Genomic DNA, 22,858 nt, shown 5'->3' with positions numbered 1-22,858 from the left:
CAACCTCAAGAATCCTGCATTCTCTGCTCCACAATAGCAATATGAATTGTGGGCTAAACCGCAGAAGCCTGTGCTGCAGGGTCAGAAGACCAGCAGTTGTAATATTGAATCCACGCGACAGAGTGAGCTCCTGTTGCTTTGTCCCAGCTCCTCGCCAACCTAGCAGTTCGAAAGCATGCAAATGAGAGTAGATAAATAGGTACCACCTCGGTGGGAAGGTAAAACGGCGTTCCCTAGTCACGCTGGCCATGTGGCAATGGAAACTGTCTTCGGTTACAAGCGCTGGCTCTATGGCTTGAAAACGGGATGAGCACCGCCCCCTAGAGTGGGACACGACTGGACTAAAAATGTCAAGGGGAACCTTTACCTTTAAGATGATGGCCATTCTTCCCCAATTTGCCTCTAGTCATGCATACTTTATGCATATCTGCATTGTCTGCATTTATGGCAATACCTGGCCTCCTTTACAACCACCTTAGCGATGAAGACATCTCTCAAGCTTTAACCCAGCTTGGACTGTGGCACTTGTGAATGCTCCATCCATACACCAGTTTGATACCTGAAATCCCAGTCCTAGAGAAGATCCGCTTCTAACTATATACCAGTACCTCCCTGAGACCACCTCATTAACCTCCGAAGTGATGATGTTTCCTACAAAGTCTCCTGAAACATCCTGAGGAATGCTGTGGGGAGATAAAGGCCTCTTTAGTTATCTTTTCCAAACAAAAGCTGGAAGTGAACCTTGAATTAAAGACACCAACCAAGGAATGTATCTCATTGCTTTCCAATAGACCACACCCTGTCTTGCCCGGGTTGTTTTTCTTTTTCCCCCCAAGTAAGACCTATTCATGACATGGAATAGACTTCTTGTGCATCTCTAGTACAAGTGTGCCTTTCTTGCTACATAGCTGAGGATTGTTGTCCCAGAAATGTGAGCAAATCCTCTTCTTAGAAGTGATTTGCATTTCATTTTGGCTGGGTCTCCAGAGAGTAATTTCTTCTGGCCACAACTGACCTCAGCTAGACCTGAGCAGGAGATCTAGAAAAGGAATGTGCGCCGTGTGTGTGTGTGTGTGTGTGTGTGCGCGCGCGCCGTGTGTGTGTGTGTGTGTGTGTGTGTGCGCGCGCGCCGTGTGTGTGTGTGTGTGTGTGTGTGTGTGTGTGTGTGTGTGTGTGTGTGTGTGTGTATTTTCTTAGTAGTTCTATGAGATGTTTGCTCCTGTCAAATGCAGTGCAAACAATCCTCTTCTCAACTTGGTGCCTTCCTATTGTGTTAATCGCCATCCTAAATCTGTCTGCTCAGAAATAACTTGACAGAGTTCAGTACGACTAACCCTGTGCTAAATGAGTTTAGGCTACAGATTTTAGAAGTGTGCAGATTTGTTGTTGCGTACAATTTCAAAAACACAGAACTCCATATACCTCTAGTAGACTTACTAGGATTAGGAACACAGAAAGATAAGAAGCTGTCTTAGACTAAGTCAGACCCTTGGTCTTTCTAAGCAGCATTGTTAATATTGATTGGCAGCCTCTCTCCAGCATTTTAAGGAAGATTCTTTCCAGTCCCGCGTGGACTGAAGCTCAGACTTCCTGAAGGCAAAGCACAGGCTGCACTACGCAGATCGGCCCCTGTTGTTCTTTGCTTTCTAGTAGATGCTAAGAGGTTTCAAGTTGCACTGCAAATAGTGAGGCTCTAGATTTGCAGGTTGTCCATCTCTGGTGCTCCAGATTTCTTTAAAGTAGTTGAATTTAAGGACATACAGTGGTGCCTCGCATTACGACATTAATTCGTTCCAGCGAAATTGCTGTAAAACGAAAACGTAATGCAAAAAGAAAAAAACCCACTGAAACGCATTAAAACTCATTTAATGCGTTCCAAAGGGCTATAAACTCACTGTCCAGCGAAGATCCTCCATAGGGCGGCCATTTCCGTCCCAGAAAACAGCAGAGGGGCATTTTGTTTACCCAGCGGCCATTTTGAAACTGCCAATCAGCTGTTGAAAAATCGTCGTTTTGCGAAGAATCGGTTCCTAAAGCAGGGAACTGATCATCGCAAACCAAAATTCCCCCATAGGAAACATCGTTTTGCGATCGCAAAAGTGATTGCAAAAAGTTCATCGTAATGCGCTTTTGACGTTAAATGGGGCGATCGTAAAGCGAGGCACCACTGTATAAGAGGACACACACGTCTGTCATTTTCACTCTTACCTTGTATTCTTCAGCTCTTCTGCATACACACCCACTATATTCAGTATTCTTCACACTCCTAGAACACTAGGCACCACCTGTGGCACTTATGATACATCAACCAGTTTACCTGCAGCAGCAAGAGAGAGAGAAAAAAAGAAGTGTTACCATCCCAAGAGACTCTGAAGTGACATGGCCACTCCTGTCATACCAGGTTCAATATTAAAGAGCCCCTGTTAACTGTGGAGAATTTTCCCTGAGAGGATTTTTCTCAAGGCTCTGACCCCATAATTAGGAAAATCCACCACCGATCCCTCCAGTGTCTCTACCACTGCTGTTCAGAGGCCTTCCCTTCTCCCTCTCAACTCCTCTCCAAAGCCAAAGTAGGTTTGTGTGTGTGTGTGTGTGTGATCTTTGGCAAAATCCCTTAGTCCCATATAACACTCAGCAGTGCGCTGGTACATTTTAAAGCTCATCAGGAAATCTCTCCTAGCCATCCCCTAGCCAAGAAAACACCAAAATACATTTTGATTCACACCAAGAAATAAATTCTAGTATTTTCTTCTTTACTGGGAGCAGTATTTTGTAGAGAGATTTTGTTCTTTTGCCCATTCAAGCACAAACCACCTCAAAATGCTTCACTGGGAAAAAGTGATATAGCGTGGATCGATTGATTGATTGATTATGTGTCATCAAGTCAATTCCAGGTTCAGGGTATTTAGAAGGGGTTTAGCATTCCTTCTGAACGGGGCTCTACAGCTTGCCCAAGGCTACACAGGCTGGCTTTTCTCCCTGGATGTACGCTGGGGAATTGAACTCTCAATCTCCACCTAACACACTGAGCTATATAGCCAGCTGCAGTGCGGATACCTTAGAACAATGCATGACTGCTGAGAAAACCCATACTCTACCCAGCTACGAGGAAGACTTCAGATAAACTTGGAGAGGCAGGAGAGCTCATAATCACAAACACATTGGCGCTTCAAACTTTCAGGCCCAGGGACCACACTTCCACTGATTAAGATATGACATGTTACAAGGCTAAGGAAGATGCAACTGAAAGAAAGATGCAGGGTTGGCTGGACTAGCCAGCCAGAAACACAAATATCAAAATCCATTTCGCAGCAATCCTTTTATTGGTCCAACTAAAAAGGCACACTCTGCACAGTTTCCCACGATCACAGGTCTCCAGGCACTACATTAGGAAAAGCAGGCGGGGGCTTGATGTTAAAGCCCTGTACTCCGCCTGCTGTCTTGATATGTAATGGAGAAGACGCTGCAGACACTTAAACAGGGCTCATTGAGAGTTCACTATCATTCTACATCGCCTCTAGGTTTCCTGAGTATGTAAAAAGCTATACAAAGCAATCAACTTTGAATTTCCATTTTGAACATACAGTACAAACAATTTTCTTGAAACCCCAAACAATCTCCATGTCAGGACCTTGAAGCTTATACAGTATTTCCCTTTGAAGGAAGAAAGTGTAAATGTTTTCAAGACTGGAAATGATTTTTGATGCTTAATTGATAAAGCAATTAAAGTAGCTTTGCTTTGGGTTCTGCGGAATGAAGCCCCAGGGATTGCAGTCCCAGTCTAGGGGGCAGGGAATCCTCTTCCTCCAGGGCAGAGGGGAAAACTGATGGAGGCTATGATGACACACTTCAAATACCTGAAAGCGTTTCCACAAAGACTTGTTCTTTGTAGCCCTTCACATAATGGACTGAAATAAATGGAGGGAAAATTAGAATTAATTCTTTCATAGTGAAAGGAGTTTAACAATGAGACCAATAATTATTGGGGTGTGTGTGGAGAGTGGACTCTCCATCACGTGAAATCTTAAAGTAATGGCTAGACTGCCATCTATTGGAGATGCTCTTGCCATGGATCCGCTACATCAAGCAGGAAATCAGACCTACAGATGACCTATAGAACTCCTCCCGGTTAGACAGAATCCATCTTCTTTACCTCTGCCTCCACTTCATTTCCCTTCATGCCAGAATAAGCCCAAGACATCTTGCTGCCTGAGGTGAAATACCGGGTGGCTCCCTGTTCCAGGTTGAAAACCCAATCAGACTGGAAGTTGGATGTTGCCTGGGCAACATTCCAAAATGTAGCTTTTCCAAACTACGGGTACAAAGCACATTCACATTACAAACACAAACTATCCTCATTGTCCTTCCCTTCCTTCCTCACATCTGATTACACCTGTAGCTGTTTTAAGAGGTTCTGTTTATCTTGAAAGGCAGAAGCACATGTTATGCACAGAAGGGGCTCTTCCAGATAGACAAAAGGACCCACAAACTTGACTGTGCTTGCTCCTGGTTCATTGCAAAGGGGAGGGTGGCTGACTAGAACTCTCATCCAGACATTACTGGATGAGAATCCTACATAGTCAAAACCAATTAATTCCACAAAATATGTTTCTCCCCTGGAAATCTTTGAAATACTTTTCCAAAAACCCCTTTGAACTCTCTGGTGTACCTTTGCTTCTAGATCCACTTATTTGTTTGCTTAACAGTTGTAAAGCAATCAAAACATCCCAAAACATTTCCAGTAGAAAGTGCCATAGCACATCACGTATAGAACAAATCAGATCAAACCCCTGAAACAAGATAAGCTATGCCCTGGAGAAGTGATCCAACAAAACAACAACAACAACAACAACAACAACAACAACAACAACAAAACAACAACAACAACAACAACAACAACAACAACACAGAGAAAGAACAGAAAGATATAGAGGAATTCACTGATGTAACCACATCAGGTCTTTTACTGTCTGAATGGTGGGAAAGGGGGAGGGAGGTATGTACGGAGCGCAGAACCCAGCACATTTAGAGGCACTTTTTTGCTGTCTGGAAAAACCCAATGTTATGTACACAATGAATCCATTACCCTGCTATTTCAGAATTCTCTAATACAGATCAGAACAGCTGGAGAGAGAAATGCCGCCACCACGCTTAAGGGGGAAACCTCACTGCCCTGGAACAAGCCTTACTAAGTGAGAAGAGACTGCCAAGAAACTCTGATAAAGCAAGAAAACAGTTTCTCTGCAGTAGAATTAGGCCAACGGCCGCCCACATGCAAACAAATGATGACTGAGAAGTTTGTCTCCCTCGCTTTGCAGTCCAGAGAGCCGACTGGCAAGTCAGGCCAAGAATCTAGGAAGTTTACTCAACTCTGGACAGTGGACAATAGGAAACAAGCCTTTCCAGGCACAACAACCAATTTTCAAGCCCCGGATTATGTAAAACTACCCCAAATCCATTGTGAAAAAGGAAACTGCAGTCTGTTTTCGCTCTCAGCCAGCTGGCAAAGATGTAACTAAGGCTGTGAACCAGCTGGAAGAGAAAATGATTTAAGCAGAACAAGTTGCATGACTAGGCCACAAAGCAGTGCAGGACAGCTGAGAGTCATGCAATGGCAGGACAGTATAGAATCCTGTACGAATGGCATGTGATTTTCTTTACCTAGCAGGTAGTTCTCAAAGGGCCTTCTATAGCCACAACCTAAAAACTGCAGTTTAAAGGATGCAGATGTTGTACTAAAAAGCAAGCATTCCTTGTTTTGTTGTTGTTGTTGTTTTTAAGAGTAATATTCCTGCAAACAGAAGAACAGCGGGCAACACTACTGCAGTCCTCTGCATGGCCCTGGGGTAGGATCCGTTATGAGCAATGCGGCAGCAGTATTAATTACTACCTATGTTGTTGCATGCACACTAGCCATAATTAAGGAGATTGTGTTTTGTACATTACAGACCCTTCTATTTCAGTGGTTCTCAACTTTTCACCCTCTAAATGTTTTGGACTTTAATTCTCAGACCCTGCAACTGGCATGACCAGCAATTCAGGATTATCACAGTTGAAGTTCAGATCTAGAGGTTGAGAACTATTGATCTACTTCTAGTGATACCATGTTTCCCCGAAAATAAGACAGGGTCTTATGTTAATTTTTGCTCCAAAAAAACACAATAGGGCTTATTTTCAGGGGATTTTTTTTTCATGTACAACAATCTACATTTATTCAAATACAGTCATGTTACCTTCTGGTTGCTGCACAATGGTAGAGGTTTCACTTAACTAGGGCTTATTCTTGAGGTAGGGCTTATATTATGAGCATCCTGAAAAATCATACTAGGGCTTATTTTCAGATTAGGTCTTATTTTTGGGGCAACAGGGTAGGATGTATTACATTTCTAACTTAATTATCCTTATTTTCAAGTATACATCAATATGTGCATAATTAATGCAAATGTGTATGCTCTTTTGGAGAGAGGCATTAAGTGACCACCTGGAACAGACCAAGTAAACACTGAAGCTGTTGTAAGAAGCTATTTTTTATTCTCCCTCTAACCTGCTACAGCCAGAAGAGTCTAGTTGTAGCTTTCTGGACTTGCTCAAATTTTCCAAGCAGTTTCTAAAGCATCTCCATGTAAAGGACATTACAGTTTTCCACATGCATGTTTAACTAAGCCATGTGTCACAGTGCCAAGATAAGACATCTGAGATACGAATAGTTGGGGCACTAGTTTTAAAACATACTTCTAGCAACTATCAGAATCTGGGTATCAGTCAACTCATGGATGACTCTTAACAGGATCTTCAAGCTGTTCTCCAGAGTCTTGAAGGGATCCATCCAGCACAAGTTGGACTGTATTCCCTGTTCTGCCTTTCAAATGACCAGTTCTATTTTGTCTTAATTCAGACACTCAATTGTGTTTTCGTTTATTCAACCTTAGCTTATCCACTACTAACAGGAGGCATCAGTTTAGAAACAAGACAACTCCCCAGATGGAAAGGAGAAACAGAACTAGATGTCATCCACATACTGACAGATCCCAATGCCCAACCTCCAAGCAGCCTCACCCAGTGTTCTATATATGTTAAACTAGGACATGTGCCATTAAAACTCCACAGGGCAACAGCTAGGACACCTGTCCATACTTGGAATCCACAAGCACTACCTTCTAAGCTCACCCTTCCAGGAATGACCAGAGACACCTCAAGACAATGCCCCCAAAACTGACCCTGGAGAGATGAACCAGAACAATACCGTATTTGATGCTACTGAAAGCTAGTGAGAGTTCCAACAGAACCAACAGGGACACCCATCCCGTCTCATGTCTGATTCCCAGCACAGATCATCTGGCCAGGTGTCTCTGCCCAAAGCCAACTCTAAAGCTAGACTGAAACAGATCTTAAAAAGCCATCTCATCCAGGAACTCCTGGAGTTCAGAAGCCACCACACACCAGAACCTTGTTCAACAGTGGAACGCTTGAGACTTGCTAATACAGGGAGAATCAGGGAGACGTGGGGTTTTTTTAACCCTTACTACTATCTCTTTTAAGCAGGATGGAACTCTGCCTTGTTCCAGGAAGGCAGTTACCACTCCCTTAGCCACTCTGCCAGCCTCTCTGGCTGACAGTAAGGGCAAAAGATCGAGCACACACAGGATGGTTGTCATCTCTTCAAGGATCCTGTCCTCAAGCTGCACAAACTTCAACTTATCCATCAAGGCAGGGCAGGGCAGGCACATGGCGAAGTTATATCCGAAGGACCTGTGTCACGTCATACAGCATCCCTGTTAGAGCAGATCCAAGCAATTTTATCTGCAAAGCACGGAGCAGATTCTTCACAGCAAGCTGACAAGTGGTCCAAATTATCTTTTGGTGGGCCACAGTGTGATAGGCCTTGTTGGCCAATTCTCTGAAGCAATATGATTTCATCATCTCTGCTAGAAGCCAATGAAGGCAGAAAAAGAGGATTTTCTTGCTGCTGCTGCTGTTGCTGCCACTGCCACAGAGAGACCTTCCAATAGGCTCTAGCCTGTGATCTGCACAGCTTACTACAGGTTTCCACCACAGTCAATTAGCTCCCTAATAAAGAAAGAGTCGGGTTTGCATCCACTAGGTGGGAGAGGATGCATAGGAAAAAAATCATGTCCTCCACCATTCGAGAGATAAATCAAGAAGTTAACAAACAACCCCCAAAGTAACAGAAAACTCACCAGGAATTGTCAATAAGCCATTTGGATCTATCAGCCTCCTGGAATGAACCATCTTCATTGCCCCTTTGCTCCTGGAGATGCTCTGAGTTCAAGTGAGTACAAATCCCACCAGGTAATAATCTGTCCATGCCACTAAAACTATAGAGTGTTCTTGGACACCAGTGAACCAACATCCCACTAGTACAAAAACAAGATCCAGAATGCACCCTGCAGCCTCCCTGTGGCCAGACTCCACTGGAAATTGGTCCATGGTTGACACAGAGGACATGAAATCCTGAGTCTCTGCTGACAAAGCTAGCATGTCGACATTGAAGACTCCTCCTCTGAGATGTCACTGGGAATCTTGTTTCAATCTTCTGTTGGAACAAGGATGTCTCTGCCTTCCCAAAATTGATTACACATTTTCTGCCCTTATGGCAGCCTGTCTTGGGCTACTGGGCCACTCTCTCCAGATGGAAAGCAAAGCAGAGGAGGGGGGGGGGAATGAAAAGCAATATGATCTCCTCAGCTCTGCTTCATTGGACCTCATTCCTTCAAGGTACAAACACATATAACAAAAGATGGGGGAAATGTTAAGTTTCCCATTAGCCACGCACCTGAAAATAAAGGGCCGTCTTCTAGGCAAGTACATTTCATTTTTATTTTTGGACTCCAAGTCCCAAATTTTCCAAGATCCATACCTACAGGCAACTATATTTCACTCACCTGGACCAGGTCCTATCTCTAAGGCTACCTGTCTGTCTCAGGCCCTGCTTCCTGTTGTTAATGTACAAGGAAGGAAGCTGCCATTGGAGCTTCCTGAAAGATGTACTCCCGCTGCCTTTTCTATACAAGGCACCTCTCAAAGAATTATGATCCCCATGAAGTACAGTGGTGCCTCACTTAACGATGTTAATTCGTTCCAGCGAAATTGCTGTAGAGTGAAAACGTCGTAAAGCGAAAATAAAAAAACCTATTGAAACGCATTAAAAACTGGTTAATACATTCCAATGGGCTAAAAACTCACCGTCCAGCGAAGATCCTCCATACGGCAGCCATTTTCTGTGCCTGTATAGCGAGGAATCCGTCCCTAAGCACAGTGGAGAGCCATTTTGAGCACCCGGTGGCCATTTTGAAAACCCGACAATCAGCTGTTTTGATTGTCGTAATGCGAAGAATCAGTCTTCGCAAAGCAAAAAAAAAAACACAATTTTAAACATCGTTTTTTGATCGCAATTGCTATCGCAAAAACATCGTCATGAAGCTGATTCATCGTAATGCAGAGTAATCGTTAAGCGGGGTACTGCCACAGCTTCCTTTTTTTGTACCTTACAATCTCAGAGACAGAGTCCATGCAAATAAAATGTAGGTGTCTGTAGGTCTGAGTCTGCGGGCTGGAACTCCCAGATTTCTGCCTGGGGAATTCTTGGAGAATTCTGGGACTTGAAGTCCAAAGAAACCAAAGCTATAACAAATGGCACACTAGCCACTAGCAATATTATTTATATGCCACTTCTCTCTCCATAGCAGATTCAAGGCGGCTCGCGACCATGAAAACTGTATAGAGTAAGAAGTTCAAAATGCTATACAAAACTATAATTAAAAGAATCAAACATTAATCAAGATTGAAAAGAAACTTTAAACAGTTAAAAAATGCTAAAATATCTAAACGTCATAAATGGAGCGTTTCCTAGGCACCCACTTATTGCTTTAAAGCCTGCCTGATGATAGAAGGCCAGGAGGGAGGGGGGGCAGCTTGGATTCTCGGGGCAGCGCATTCCAAAGCCTGGGAGCAACTCCTGAGAAAACCTTCTCGTGTCCTCACCAAACAAGACCAAGAAAGTGTTGGAACCAAGAGAAGGGCCTCCCAGATGCTCTTCAAAGCCGAGCAGGCTCACCTAGGATGATACAACCCTTCAAATAGCCTTGACCCAAGCCACAAGGGGTTCATAGATAATAACCAGCATTTTGTATTGAGCCCAGAAACAGACTGGCAACCAGTGAAGATAAGGGAGTTACATGTTCCCTAAAACCAGCAACATTCAGCAGTCTGGCTGCAGCTTTTTGAAGCAGAACAAGCTTCTGGACGCTCTTCAAAGACAGCCCCAAGCAGAGTATATTGCAGTAATCTAGACAAGATGTAACAGGTAGGCATGTGTCACTGTGACCAGACTGGAAATCTCAAGGAACAGGTGCAGCTCACCCTCCAGCTTTAACTGTGCAAAGGCATTCCTGGCCACCGCTAAGACCTATGCATCCAAGGGCTGGGCTGAGTTCAGGAGCACACCCAACCTGTGAACCTGGCTTTCGATAAGGGTATGGCGAGATGGCTCTGTGCAGGTGGCAGAGAAGAATGGATACCACAGAATAGGCTTCCCAATCAGCTCAGGCCACGTCCAACTGGACCTGCTCCAAACTTTCCACCATCGTTGCTCTAGTTTCCATCCTACTCATTTCATCATCCCTAGGAAACCAAGGAGCTAGTTTGGCGACACTACGTGGGAGGAGGCGCCTAGCAGCAATCGTGCCAACAGTCCTGGACACCTGTGCATTCCAGAGATCTGCCAAGGCCTTGACAAGATCGCCTGCCAAGAAAGCTGGAATCCCCACCCCTGCAGAGAGCCTCAGAGTTCCAATAAGCCTCAATCCTACCAGGCTGTGATCTGTCCATGACAAAAGAACTAGTGAGAGTTCCTCCACACACACAGATTATCCCCATCCTGCCCAGGAGAGAAAAGAAGGTCAAGAGTGTGCCCTGCAGTGGTGCCAGGGACCAGTTTTCACAGCCCCACAGTCATCACAGTAGACAGGAAGTCCTGAGCCGCTCTTGTTAAACCAGTCTCTGCATGGATGCTGACGTCCCCCAGCACAACAAGCTACACCATACCTGGGACCAGCTCAGCTAGCTCAGGCAGGGAAGTGTTGTACAGTGGGCTGGGCTGTATACCAACAGAAATCCTATGCCGTCTCAGGTACATGCACTCAAACCCAGCAGTCTGTGGGGCAGGGCATTTGGTGAGGGTGATTGAGCTTCAACCAACTATTGCAACTCCTCTTCCCCCTGCCCCCCCCCAAGTCTGGCCTGCTGCTGGGAAAAGAATCCAGGTGGACAAAGCGGAAAGGGCCATCTCCCCCCCCCCCCATTCCCCAGCTTTCTCCCACCAGTAATGAAAGCCAAGTCAGCACATTCATCCAGGATCACAGCCTGGATCTTAGCTGTCTCAACTTCCACTGATCTGGCATTTAGCAACAGCATCTGCAACCCAGGGGGACTGATTTGGGAGACTCTTTGGGATGGGGAGACAGAACAACCAGCACTCTATTTTCTACCCTCCCCTCATGTTGTTGCCAATGTCTCCTGACTCTGTCTCTCCCACTGCCCTCTGCAATTGTCATGGCGCTCCCTGCTCCCCTCAACATCACAAGACACCAGTGAACCAACATCCCACTAGTAGAAAAACAAGATCCACAGACAAGGATCTCACAACAGTAGACAGGCACTGGACATGTTAGACGAACCCTCTCAAAAACATGACACACAAAAAAGTGTCCTATACACTCCACCTCCAAATAAGTGATTAAAAAACAAAAGAAGAAAGAGAGAAGAAAGCAAAGCTGCTGCTTCGTAATCCAGCAGCGCAGAGGGCTTGATCCTGCTGAGAAGCCAAGAAGCCACAAGATGACAGAGGGGAAGTGGAGGGGAAGTGGAAGGACACCACAGCAGAGGCTCCCCGGCCCACACACACCCCTGCCCTGGCAGACAATGCACACAACTCTCTTCTTCTCCACTCATGAATGCTGACAATACAATAAACTGCTTCCCCTAGACATTTTCCTCCTATACCGTAAGAGAGCTAGATTCTATAAATCTTGACTGTACTGCCTAGAAATGTCAAGGATTTTCTCAGCTCTGAGATGCCCACGTTAATAGGTGGCAATCTAACTCACTGGTTCTTAACCTTGGGTTACTCAGGAGTTTTAGACTGCAACTCCCAGAAGCCTTCAGCACCAGCTGTCCTGACTAGGGTTTCTGGGAGTTGCAGTTCAAAAACATCCGAGTAACAAAGGTTAAGAACCATTGATTCTAACTCACACAGTGAAAGGCAGGCCTAGCAAGATTCCTTGTGTCTACTGTACTCCAGGGTTTGGAAAGACACCATGGCCTAGAGGGATCCCAAATGACATGCAAAATCCTGCTATTACTATTTCACACTGTCAGCCTCAGATCTGTGAAAGCAGGTCAGTTTCATCAAGGCCTCCTTAGATTACAAAGTTCCTGTTTCTAACAAGGTAGTTATGTTGGTCTGTTTCAGTATGTACAGTACAGCAAAAATAAAAACAAAACAGTTCCGGCACCTGAAACTGCTTTATTTCAGAGTGAGCTTCTGTGGAACACAATGCACTTCCTCAGACAGAAGGGCCAAAATCGTTTTCTGCGGGTCCTCTCGGCACAATGGGAATGATGTCAGCAGCAGCGGAGTGTTGCTGATTAAAGACTTTTGTTTTCTATTTTCAAGTTAAAGTGAGATCACATGCAAATAATGTGAATGCGAGCTGTGCACATCTAACATTGAAAAGGGAAGCCAAACTGTTGCTGCTATGGCGGGCATCACTTCCATTACACAGGCAGAGCTACACAACAGGATCTTAGTCATGGAGCATAATAGCGAGGCCAAAAGTTTATACACATATAACATAGTGTGGGAAGGGAGCCAGGTGAGATCAGAAAGAGGATGGCAATTACATGGGTAATCAACTTTTGGAATGACTATAGCCCAGGAACAGTCAGACAAACTGCATTCTACTTGAGAGGACAATCTCTATGCAAGAAAACAAAGGGGCACAGACAGGACATAAGAAAGGGTAATAGACAAAAAACAGAAGATGGAGTGAGGAGCCACTTCAAGCAGAAGATTAGGTGTGTCGTACTTTGACAGTTAGTGATGGCATCAAAACATCTTGGGGCAGTCTTTCAAATATATGCTCCCCAGGGTTTCTTGCTTTATGGTTTCCAGGTTTTGTTGATTCATACTTTTCATGTTCCACTTGTAAGTGTTATATAGCATCAGACTTTCCTTTCACTTCTGTACACAATGGCTACTAGACATCTTTTCAGCTTTAATCTAGTTGCGCCATTAGTGACAGGGCTATTTGTTCTTGTCTTCTCCTCTTCCCCAATAGTTGATTTCAGTGCTTACCAAACAGGGAGACTCATCTTTTAGCACTATCTCTTGTTTCTTGGCAGGCTAGAACACTGGAAGCAAGCACATCACACTACAACATTTTGTTGCAGTTCCTGCTTTTAAAAAGGTTCAACAAAATTGCTTCTTTCTTTAAAAATTGGCAGATACACAGCAAGGGTGGAATCGTTTGCTTCTGGTAAAGGTAAAGGTAAAGGTTCCCCTTGACAATTTTTGTCCAGTCGTGTTCGACTCTAGGGGGCGGTGCTCATCCCCGTTTCCAAGCCACAGAGCCAGCGTTTTGTCCGAAGACAATCTTCCGTGGTCACATGGCCAGTGCGACTTAGACACGGAACGCTGTTGCCTTCCCACCAAGGTGGTCCCTATTTATCTACTTGCATTTGCATGCTTTCAAACTGCTAGGTTGGCGGGAGCTGGGACAAGCGACGGACGCTCACTGCGTCGCATGGATTCGATCTTACGACTGCTTGGTCTTCTGATCCTGCAGCACAGGCTTCTGTGGTTTAGCCCGCAGCGCCACCCTTTGCTTCTGATTTTGTTCTAATTTTGTTGTTCCATCAACCAGGATTGTGTTTTATTTACCAGCGTCTGCCACAACACTTGTGCCTTGGCAAATAGCCACGCTGCATTTTCTAGGCAGCTCCTGTGTCTTGCTGGACTCTTTCCCAAACGGCTTGTTGCAGCACAGTATCCTGGCGATGATGAAAGTACAGATGAGGAAGCATTTCTTGAGCCAAGGTTGAGGTTTCAGGAATCTTCTAGAAAAGTGGCCCCTTTCAGCCATACATTGTTCATTACCTAGCTGAAATGTTAGTGGGACTTTTCAGAATCAGTTCTTTTTCCACAAAGAAGCCCTTCTTCTTGGCACTGCATCACATAGCAGGGGTGGGCAAGTTGCAGACTTATTATTATTTATTTGTTACTTTGATTTATATAACACCCCATTAGTGCCGAAGCACCATTCTGGGCAGTTTACAAACAGTTAAAACAAGCTCGTTCGTTTAGTCGTTAAGTTGTGTCCGACTCTTTGTGACCCCATGGACCAGAGCACGCCAGGCCCTCCTATCTTCCACTGCCTCCCGGAGTTGGGTCAAATTCATGTTGGTCACTTCGATGACACTGTCCAACCATCTCGTCCTCTGTCATCCCCTTCTCCTCTTGCCTTCACGCTTTCCCAGCATCAGGGTCTTTTCCAGGGAGTCTTCTGTTCTCATGAGATGGCCAAAGTATTGGAGCCTCAGCTTCAGGATCTGTCCTTCCAGTGAGCACTCAGGGTTGATTTCCTTTAGAATGGATAGGTTTGTTCTCCTTGCAGTCCAGGGGGCTCTCAAGAGCCTCCTCCAGCACCACAATTCCAAAGCATCAATTCTTCGGCAGTCAGCTTTCTTTATGGTCCAGCTCTCAGTTCCATACATCACTACAGGGAAAACCATAGATTTGACTATGCGGACTTTTGTTGGCAAGGTGATGTCTCTGCTTTTTAAGATGCTGTCAGGTTTGTCATCGCTTTCCTCCCAAGAAACAGGCGTCTTTTAATTTCGTGGCTGCTGTCTCCATCTGCAGTGATCATGGAGCCCAGGAAAGTAAAATCTGTCACTGCCTCCATATATTCCCCTTCTAACAAACTACACAGAAGTACAAATATCACATAAATAAGACAAACATAGTCAAAAAACTTAAACAATGTTGCAACGGTAAGGCATTCAACCAGGGTTGATGTGAAAGGGCTCCCTGAATAGCAGTGTTTGTAACTGCCTCCTAAATGGATACAGGGAGTTGATTCCATCACGTAAGTGCCATCCCCGAGAAGGCCCTACCTCCAGTAGAAGACTTTTAGGCCTCTCTTAGGGTGGCTACACGGAGGAGCCTGGCCTGAGGAGATCTGGTGGCTGAAGCTGATGACATTGGGGAATGATGCTCCGGCAGGTAACATGGTCTCAAACCATGAAGGGCTTTATACATGAATGTCAGGATCTTGAATCTGATCCAGGACACAACAGGTAAAGCTGGGCAGCACTGGGATGACATGATCAACTCTGCTCACACCAGCAACCTGTCTAGCCAGCACATTCTGGACCCACTGTGGTCTCTGAGTCAAGTCTCAAGGGAAACCCCGCTTAGACAGCTTTGCAGTAGTCTATCCAGGAGATGACCAGTGCCTGCACCAATGTCCTGCCAGAGCCCTCGTCTAGGTAGGGGTGAAGTTGGGCGATAAGCCTAAACCGATTAAAAGCCAATCTGGACACGGCTGCAATCTGTGAATCTCAAGAAAGAGCCAGGTCCAAATTACAACTTGATCCCTAAACGGGAGGGCAGCGCCATCCAGTCTAGGAATAATTCCCCCCCCCCGATCTTTCAGAGGTTGAGAATGGCCGCTCTAGAGCACCAAAACAAACTAGACATCATCCTATTCTCTACTGACAACCCCTTTGGCCTCTTTGGGATTTTGATAGCACTTCATTTCCTATGCTTTGTCATTGCCATTTGATAAGTGGACAGGAAGTTATGTACAGAAGATAATCTAGGCAGAAATAAGCAAACAATGAAATATATTTGCAGGCAATTTAAATAACTTATATAACAAGAAGCAGGAGGAAATGAAATTTACTTGTTTGAGTCTAATTCTCTGAATCAGCCAGAAAGAAACATAGGCACTGGCTAGGCTAGTAGATTCTGGAAATGGTGGTAAAAAAAAAGTAACTGTCCAAGCTTTGGGAGGAATACATAACATATTTGATGAACAATGTATTCACTGTTTACAAGGTTCAAGGTCCAGAGGTTAAATAGTTAAGTCTAAAAACCTATTAATTGTCAGCACTGTTATAACACTGAATACATATTTCAACATTTAGTAAAGAATGTTGCACCCATTATTCCTATCTGCAATATCAAAGATCCACAGTGCACTCAGGAACAAGAGAAAAACTATCTTGTTTCCTATGCTTTGTCATTGCCATTTGATAAGTGGACAGGAAGTTATGTATAGAAGATAATCTAGGCAGAAATAAGCAAACAATGAAATATATTTGCAGGCAATTTAAAGAATTTATATAACACATCTCCACAAAACTTCTATCTTCCACCGTGTATAAATACATATATGCAGTAAATGTAAAAATGATTAGTGAGAAGAAACAAGTATATAGCAGGCTCAGCACCTGCTGTACTTGTTCAGGTGTTCAGTGCGGAAAGCAACATCAGGACTCATGCCCTCCGTTATGGGGGTTCTTTTTCTTACAAGTAGACCTGGACTAAACAGTCCCCTTCTCCTTTCTAATGATGGGATCAGTGGAATGAAACGAGGACGCAAAAGAAAGGCCAATGGGTGGGTGAATGAAAGTAGACGCAGCGTTGCTAAAGAGCACCTGCTAAATCTCTGAAGGCAACCAATTTATCACAGAACACCAGAAATGGAGAGAGAGAGAGAGAGAGAGAGAGAGAGAGAGATATCACCTAACAGTAGACCATGGCTGGGGAACATTTGGCCCTCTAATAGTTTTGGACTACAATGCCCGGAATCCCTTTCCCATTGGACACACCGAGAGGTTGCTCCAAAATATTGAGAAGACCGAATATCACAAGCTTGACCACTTGCTCCAAGGATGCACCACCCATTTAACCCCACCCGTTCTGCAGATCATCCTTCCAAATTACGCACAGAACCAGGACTATTCAACCTAAAACCCCAGCACATACAGTATTGATGTTTCCAGTCTTGCTCCTCCTAGGAGAGGATGGGGAAATTGCATCCCTCCAGATATCCCTGGACAGCAGCTCCCATCAGCTCATTTCAGCACAGCCAATGGTGCAGAATGCTGGGAACTGCAGTCCAACAACATGGGCGGGGGGGTGGGGAGACAGCAATTTGCTCACTTCTCTCTGAGAAGAAGGTGGCCATTGCAACTTGATCCCACTGTGACCGTTTCAGAAGCCAGACACAGAGGGGGCATTGGCTTAACACCCATGGTGACAAATTCCACAGGGATAGCCTTGTTAGCCTGCTGCGGCCAATGCACATAGGCACAGGCACACAAACACGCACACACACACAGCTTGGGAATGTTTCAAATGCTTGCAGAACCATACAGTAACCATTCCAAAACCCTTGCAAAGTAGATCAGTAGGATGGTCACTACATGAGACGAGGCCGCCGAGAGAAGTGCCTTTCCCAAGTCCAAATCACTGCAGTTGTGAGAGACAGAAGACCTGACTTGGAGAAGGAGCCTCCGGATTCAAAACCCTGGGAGCAGAGATCAGCAAACATTGCTGGGATGAAATGCTGCAATGGCGTTACAGGTGCTTTTCTACAAGTAAAGCCACCATTTAGTGGGAGGGTGGCCTGTAATCAATTTGGCCATCCTTGAAAGGTCGTGTTCTTTTGTCCTCCTTCCCAACAAAGAAGATATTGCTAGTGGCAAGCATTCTAGCAGCCTGAGGAGTGGAGAAAGAAGCGAGATATTTAACCACCTCTATCATGGCCAGTTGTTTTGGGCCTCCCTCAAAGAACACCAAGCGGCAGCTAATCCAACAGGCTCCGTGAACTGTTCTATCCAGAATCGTAAACTGATTTTTTGGTAATAAGCCTATTACAATTAGGTGACAGGGATGTTTGTAAGATATTCTGGGGGCTGTTTTTACTAAACTACATAGATTAATGCTTTAAATAAGGTGCAGGAAAGATGTGTTGCGAAAGTAACATTAATTTGGCAGCAAGCCCTTTCAGGACACTCCCTACAGTGTCTTTAATGCAGTATTCGACAGATTACAGAGGGGCAATCAGGATAGCACATTTATTTTATTTTATTTATTATTTATTTATTATTTATTATTTATTATTTATTATGGAGCCCTTCTTGGGCTCCATAATCACTGCAGATGGAGACAGCACCCACGAAATTAAAAGACGCCTGCTTCTTGGGAGGAAAGCGATGACAAACCTTGACAGCATCTTAAAAAGCAGAGATATCACCTTGCCAACAAAAGTTCGAATAGTCAAAGCTATGGTTTTTCCTGTAGTGATGTATGGAAGTGAGAGCTGGACCATAAAGAAAGCTGACCGCCGAAGAATTGATGCCTTTGAATTGTGGTGCTGGAGGAAACTCTTGAGAGTCCCCTGGACTGCAAGGAGAACAAACCTATCAGTTCTAAAGGAAATCAACCCTGAGTGCTCACTGGAAGGACAGATCCTGAAGCTGAGGCTCCAATACTTTGGCCATCTCATGAGAAGAGAAGATTCCCTGGAAAAGACGCTGATGTTAGGAAAGAGTGAAGGCAAGAGGAGAAGGGAACGACAGAGGATGAGGTGGTTGGACACTGTCTGCGAAGCAACCAACATGAATCTGACACAACTCCGGGAGGCAGTGGAAGATAGGAGGGCCTGGCGTGCTGTGGTCCATGGGGTCACGAAGAGTCGGACATGACTAAACGACTAAACGAACGAAACGAATTTATTTATACCCCGCCCATTTAGTCAACTGACTACTCTGGGTGGCTAACAACATATAAAATAAACAATTTAAAATATAGGAACAAGGTAACGCATCAATAGACAGAACTCAAGATGGAAGAACAAAGTAAATCAAATAGTGGCTGGAGAGAAGGCTCGCCTAAACAGCCAGGTTTTCAGTTGACCTTTGAAAATGCCCAGCGAAGGGGCCATAGGGCAATGCCTGTGGGATACTCCAAACAAATGCCTTTAGGGTTAGAACATTTAATTACAAACTTTGCAGTGTTTCTCTTATGGAATCTGGGCATAAGGCTGGGCATAGCGATGCAGATGAATTTCCTTGATTTGTAATAGCGAAAATCCTGTTGTTTAGCAAAATAAACCACAGTAGAGCAAGCCCACTGAGCCAACCCCTCCAGAAATTCCATTGATCCCAATGCATGTCTTGGTGTGCAACTGATACTGTCCACAGAGAGTTCTTAATTTGAGGCAATTAAGTCTGAAAGTTACATATTTTGCATAACTGTGCAACAGGATTTTAGCCTCTGCATGCGTATTGTGACTATCTGTGGTGCAAACATAAAAAACCAACAAGAAGAAACAACACTTTGTATCAGGACCAGCACTGTCCCAGATAATTTTGTTTCCTGAAGCAAATGCCAATGACGCTTCAAAAAAGCCTCTTTGCATCATTCACATGCTAACTCCTGACTACGTCCGTCAATCCAATCCCATCATAACACTGCCTGAAGCAAGTTGCTCTACTATGCTGCCTGGCAGAGTTGGCACCTATTAAAACTGCATTTGCCCTGCGACAGCAAGTACAAGAAATAAAAACAACGCTGCAGATTAGTAAGTCAAAGGCTAACCCCTTTCCTTGTCCAAACTTGCCATATGTATGATTTAAAATGCCTGAAAAGCAAAAGGCTACTGATCTAAATGCCATACAATCACTATTTCACAATGTATTCAAGGTATTCAATATACGACACCCAGATCAATATAAATAAGCAGACTGTACACTTTTGGAGGGATCCAGTATCAGCCATCAATATATATACTAGAGCACTTAAAAATAGGTACCGTGAATTACGCAAGGTCCTGGTTCAGGAACACTGCTATCTGAACTATAAGCGATACTGTTGTGTGCCATGGTATTCGAAAATAAGTCCCAGAGTGGAATGGAAAAATCCCAGAGCCGAACACCAATCTGCCCTTGTCATGTTCCAAGATTCCAGCTTGTGGATTAACATTAAACACCGTACAAGGGATATATATGCCCTTCTCTCTGTGTGTGTATCTGTTGCCAACTGAGGATATCTTTCATGCATCTGATGAAGCAGGCTGTAATCAACAAAAGCTTCTGTTGCAATCAATCTGTTAATCTTTAAGGCAACGCAAGAGCCCCCTCCCCTCGTTGTGCATTTGCTGTAATGGACTATCACAGCAATCCTGTGTTATTTCTTCCTTTGCTTGTCACGGAAGTTCTTTGCACAGAAATGGAGCGGACCTCTCTAAGCCACATCTGCAGATTTTACCCGTAGAATAACCGGAGCTTGGAATAGGTTCCCAACCAATAGGTTCCCAACCAAAACAGCCACTGAGCATGCATGTGTCTATCCAAAAGGCTAGGGAGTTGTCATCCCAAAACTGAACTTCAAGGTTTTGAAGATGCCTAGAGCCTCTTTCGGAAAACGCCGTTTCAAGAAACAACAACAACAACAAACCATATCTCACAGAAGCTGGAATTCCATCCATAAGTGACTTCAAAAGTACAAAAACGACAAGAAATTAGAAGAATATGAAAGCAAGCTCATCTTATTCTTCACCTCCTTCTAATTTCAAAAACTGGAATTGTTTCAAAAGCTCTGGTTACCAATTTGGAACAGTGGTCAACAGCTACTAATGCGCTTCCCGAAGTTTAAAAATCAGTGATTCTGCCAATGTCTCGCCTCCCTTGCAGATTTTTAGGATCCGGCGTCTAATTTTTAGACTTGACTCTCGGTGCCACCCCTTGTTTCAGCGATGCTGGGAAACAATAAGGACAACTCGGGAGCACCACGGCAGCCGCTCTCACTGCCTCCCAGCTGTCACAGCCGCTGGATGCCCCGCTCTGCTCTCCCCAAATCTCTCTGCAAAACACTTTCCCGACTCCCCACCCCCACCGGCTGTCCTGAACTGTCCCCCCCCCCTCCTGCTCAGGCTCTCCACCTGTCAGAAGCGGTACTGCACACCAGCAGACACCAAGTCAAAACTTTTCAGTGCTGCTATGAAGGCAACACAACTTTTGTAGCTTGCCTGCTGGAAAGGGAACCCTCTGCTCTGGCCTGGGCTCTATTGGGGGGGGGGGGCTTGGAGGCCAACAAGCCCCCGTGGGAAGCAGGCGAGTGGCCGCGTGGATGTCCCTCAGCAAAAGGGACGGCGAGGCAGGGAAATCTTCCGCAGTGCTGCTCCCCTGGCACCGCTTTCCGCGTCCGGAATCTGCTGATCTTTCACTCTGCGGCCCCAGGAAAATCCGGAGGCAGGAAGGAGCTCCGCACTGCAGCGTTACGAGGCCGTTTCGGTCCCCGTGAAACCGCCACAGCCCCCCCCCAATACAAATAAAACGAGGAGCCCGTGGATGGGAGGGAGGGCGGCCTCCGCAAACACCCCCCCCCGTCCCACCACGCTCGCCTCGGGTCCCGGGCAGGGCGCATAAAGGCAGCCTCGTGGGGGGGGGGCGCCGGTCGCGGAAGGAGAAGGACTCGCTCTCTCTCTCTACCTGGGTCACCAAGGGCTCCGGCCAGGAAGTTTTCGGCGGCAGGTTCTCTCCCCTCCCCTCCCCTCCCGGCCAGCCAGCCTCCCTCCCGCCGCCTCTGCTGAGTAATGGCAAAAGGCAACGTCACGACAGCCCAAAGCCCGGAGATGCAAAGTCATTCGAGCGCCAGGAAGGGGAAATATATACAAGTATATGTATCTATACAGGGAGAGAGAGAGAGAGAGCCGGAAAAGACAACAAGTAGGGGAAACAGGGCGGGGGGGCGTTGGGGGGCTGTCTTGGCACCCCTATCAACCCCATTCGCCACCGAAGTGCTACTATTAGGAAAAGCAGAAAGAAAAGTCGGTGGAGACTCTACACGCTGAAGAGCGTTTGCACACGAGTCGGCGACCCCCATCAAAAATCCGAAAAGAGAAAGCACCACTTTCCCCCCCCCTCCTCTCCGGATCGTGTCCTTTTTTTTTTTTTTTTTTTTTTGGCAACTTGGTCCCGTTCCTTTTTCGGGCTCAAGGGGGGGGAAGCTCGGAAGTCGCCATCGCCCGCGGCCGGGGCTCCCACCTCCACCTGGATCTCCCACCGGACTCCCCTCTGCTCGCCCGCTCCCTTCCCGGGCGCCGGTCGGGGTGGTGGGGGGGGAGGCAGGAAGAGTTCGTCCCTCCGCTCCCCGAACTCCACCGAACGCTTCCCCCCTTCCTTCCTTCCTTCCTTCCCGGTCTCGGCTTACCTGCAGGCGGCCTCGTTGCCAAAGCGCCCCCGGGGCCACCTGCGCCGCGCGGGGGGGGGGAAGAGTTCCGCGTCCTCGCCCTTTAAGACGCAGCAGCTCCTCTGCTTTCGCCCTCGCCGGCTGCCCCAAAGCGCTCTCCACCTGCGCCGGCAGGAGAGACCCGCCTCCTCTGACGTCACCCCAGCCAGGCGGGCCCGCCCCCTGTCCACCATTCCGAGCGGCCATTGGCTCTTGGCCCCGCACGTTACGGGGATCTCCTTAACGGGGCAGCGCTCGCAGACTTAGCCGGCGGCTGCGGCGAGCGGGCGGGCAGGTGGAGGTGTGACCGTCCGGCGACCGGGAAGGTGAACTCGGCGCTCTCGCCTTGCCAACAGCACCTTTCAGAAGCGGCGTCTGTACTGTATTTTTATTTTGTACTTTTTTCTGCCAGCGATGCTTTGGTGGCGATACTCGGGTGACTTGGCTTGAAATGCCCGCCTGACCTAGCAACTCACCGGGTGACCTTGAGGCTGGAAACTTTTTTTGGACCGTCCAAAAAAGATCGTCCGTTTG

At 46.0% G+C, this 22,858-nt stretch overlaps 1 protein-coding gene across 19 annotated transcripts in view; it reads right to left on the bottom strand.

Moving 5' to 3' along the window:
* The window catches only part of EPB41 (erythrocyte membrane protein band 4.1), a 160,128-nt gene extending 137,683 nt beyond the window's left edge, over positions 1-22,445 (bottom strand). For 9 of the 19 annotated variants that reach the window (XM_072979574.2, XM_072979573.2, XM_078380139.1 and 6 more), the window contains exon 1: positions 22,307-22,445. The gene's annotated coding sequence lies outside the window, so the exon portion shown is untranslated. Of the gene's footprint in view, positions 1-2,208; positions 2,318-19,907; positions 20,169-21,585; positions 21,643-22,306 lie in introns of those variants that run through there. The other 10 variants (XM_078380165.1, XM_078380161.1, XM_078380157.1 and 7 more) reach the window with 7 other exon arrangements.
* Between the last annotated feature and the right edge of the window lie 413 nt (positions 22,446-22,858).

This window comes from Pogona vitticeps, chromosome 9, assembly GCF_051106095.1.
Source record: "Pogona vitticeps strain Pit_001003342236 chromosome 9, PviZW2.1, whole genome shotgun sequence".
Taxonomy (NCBI): domain Eukaryota; kingdom Metazoa; phylum Chordata; class Lepidosauria; order Squamata; family Agamidae; genus Pogona; species Pogona vitticeps.
Note: the sequence above shows the minus strand (reverse complement) of the source record. Positions and strands in the feature narration are given on the sequence as shown.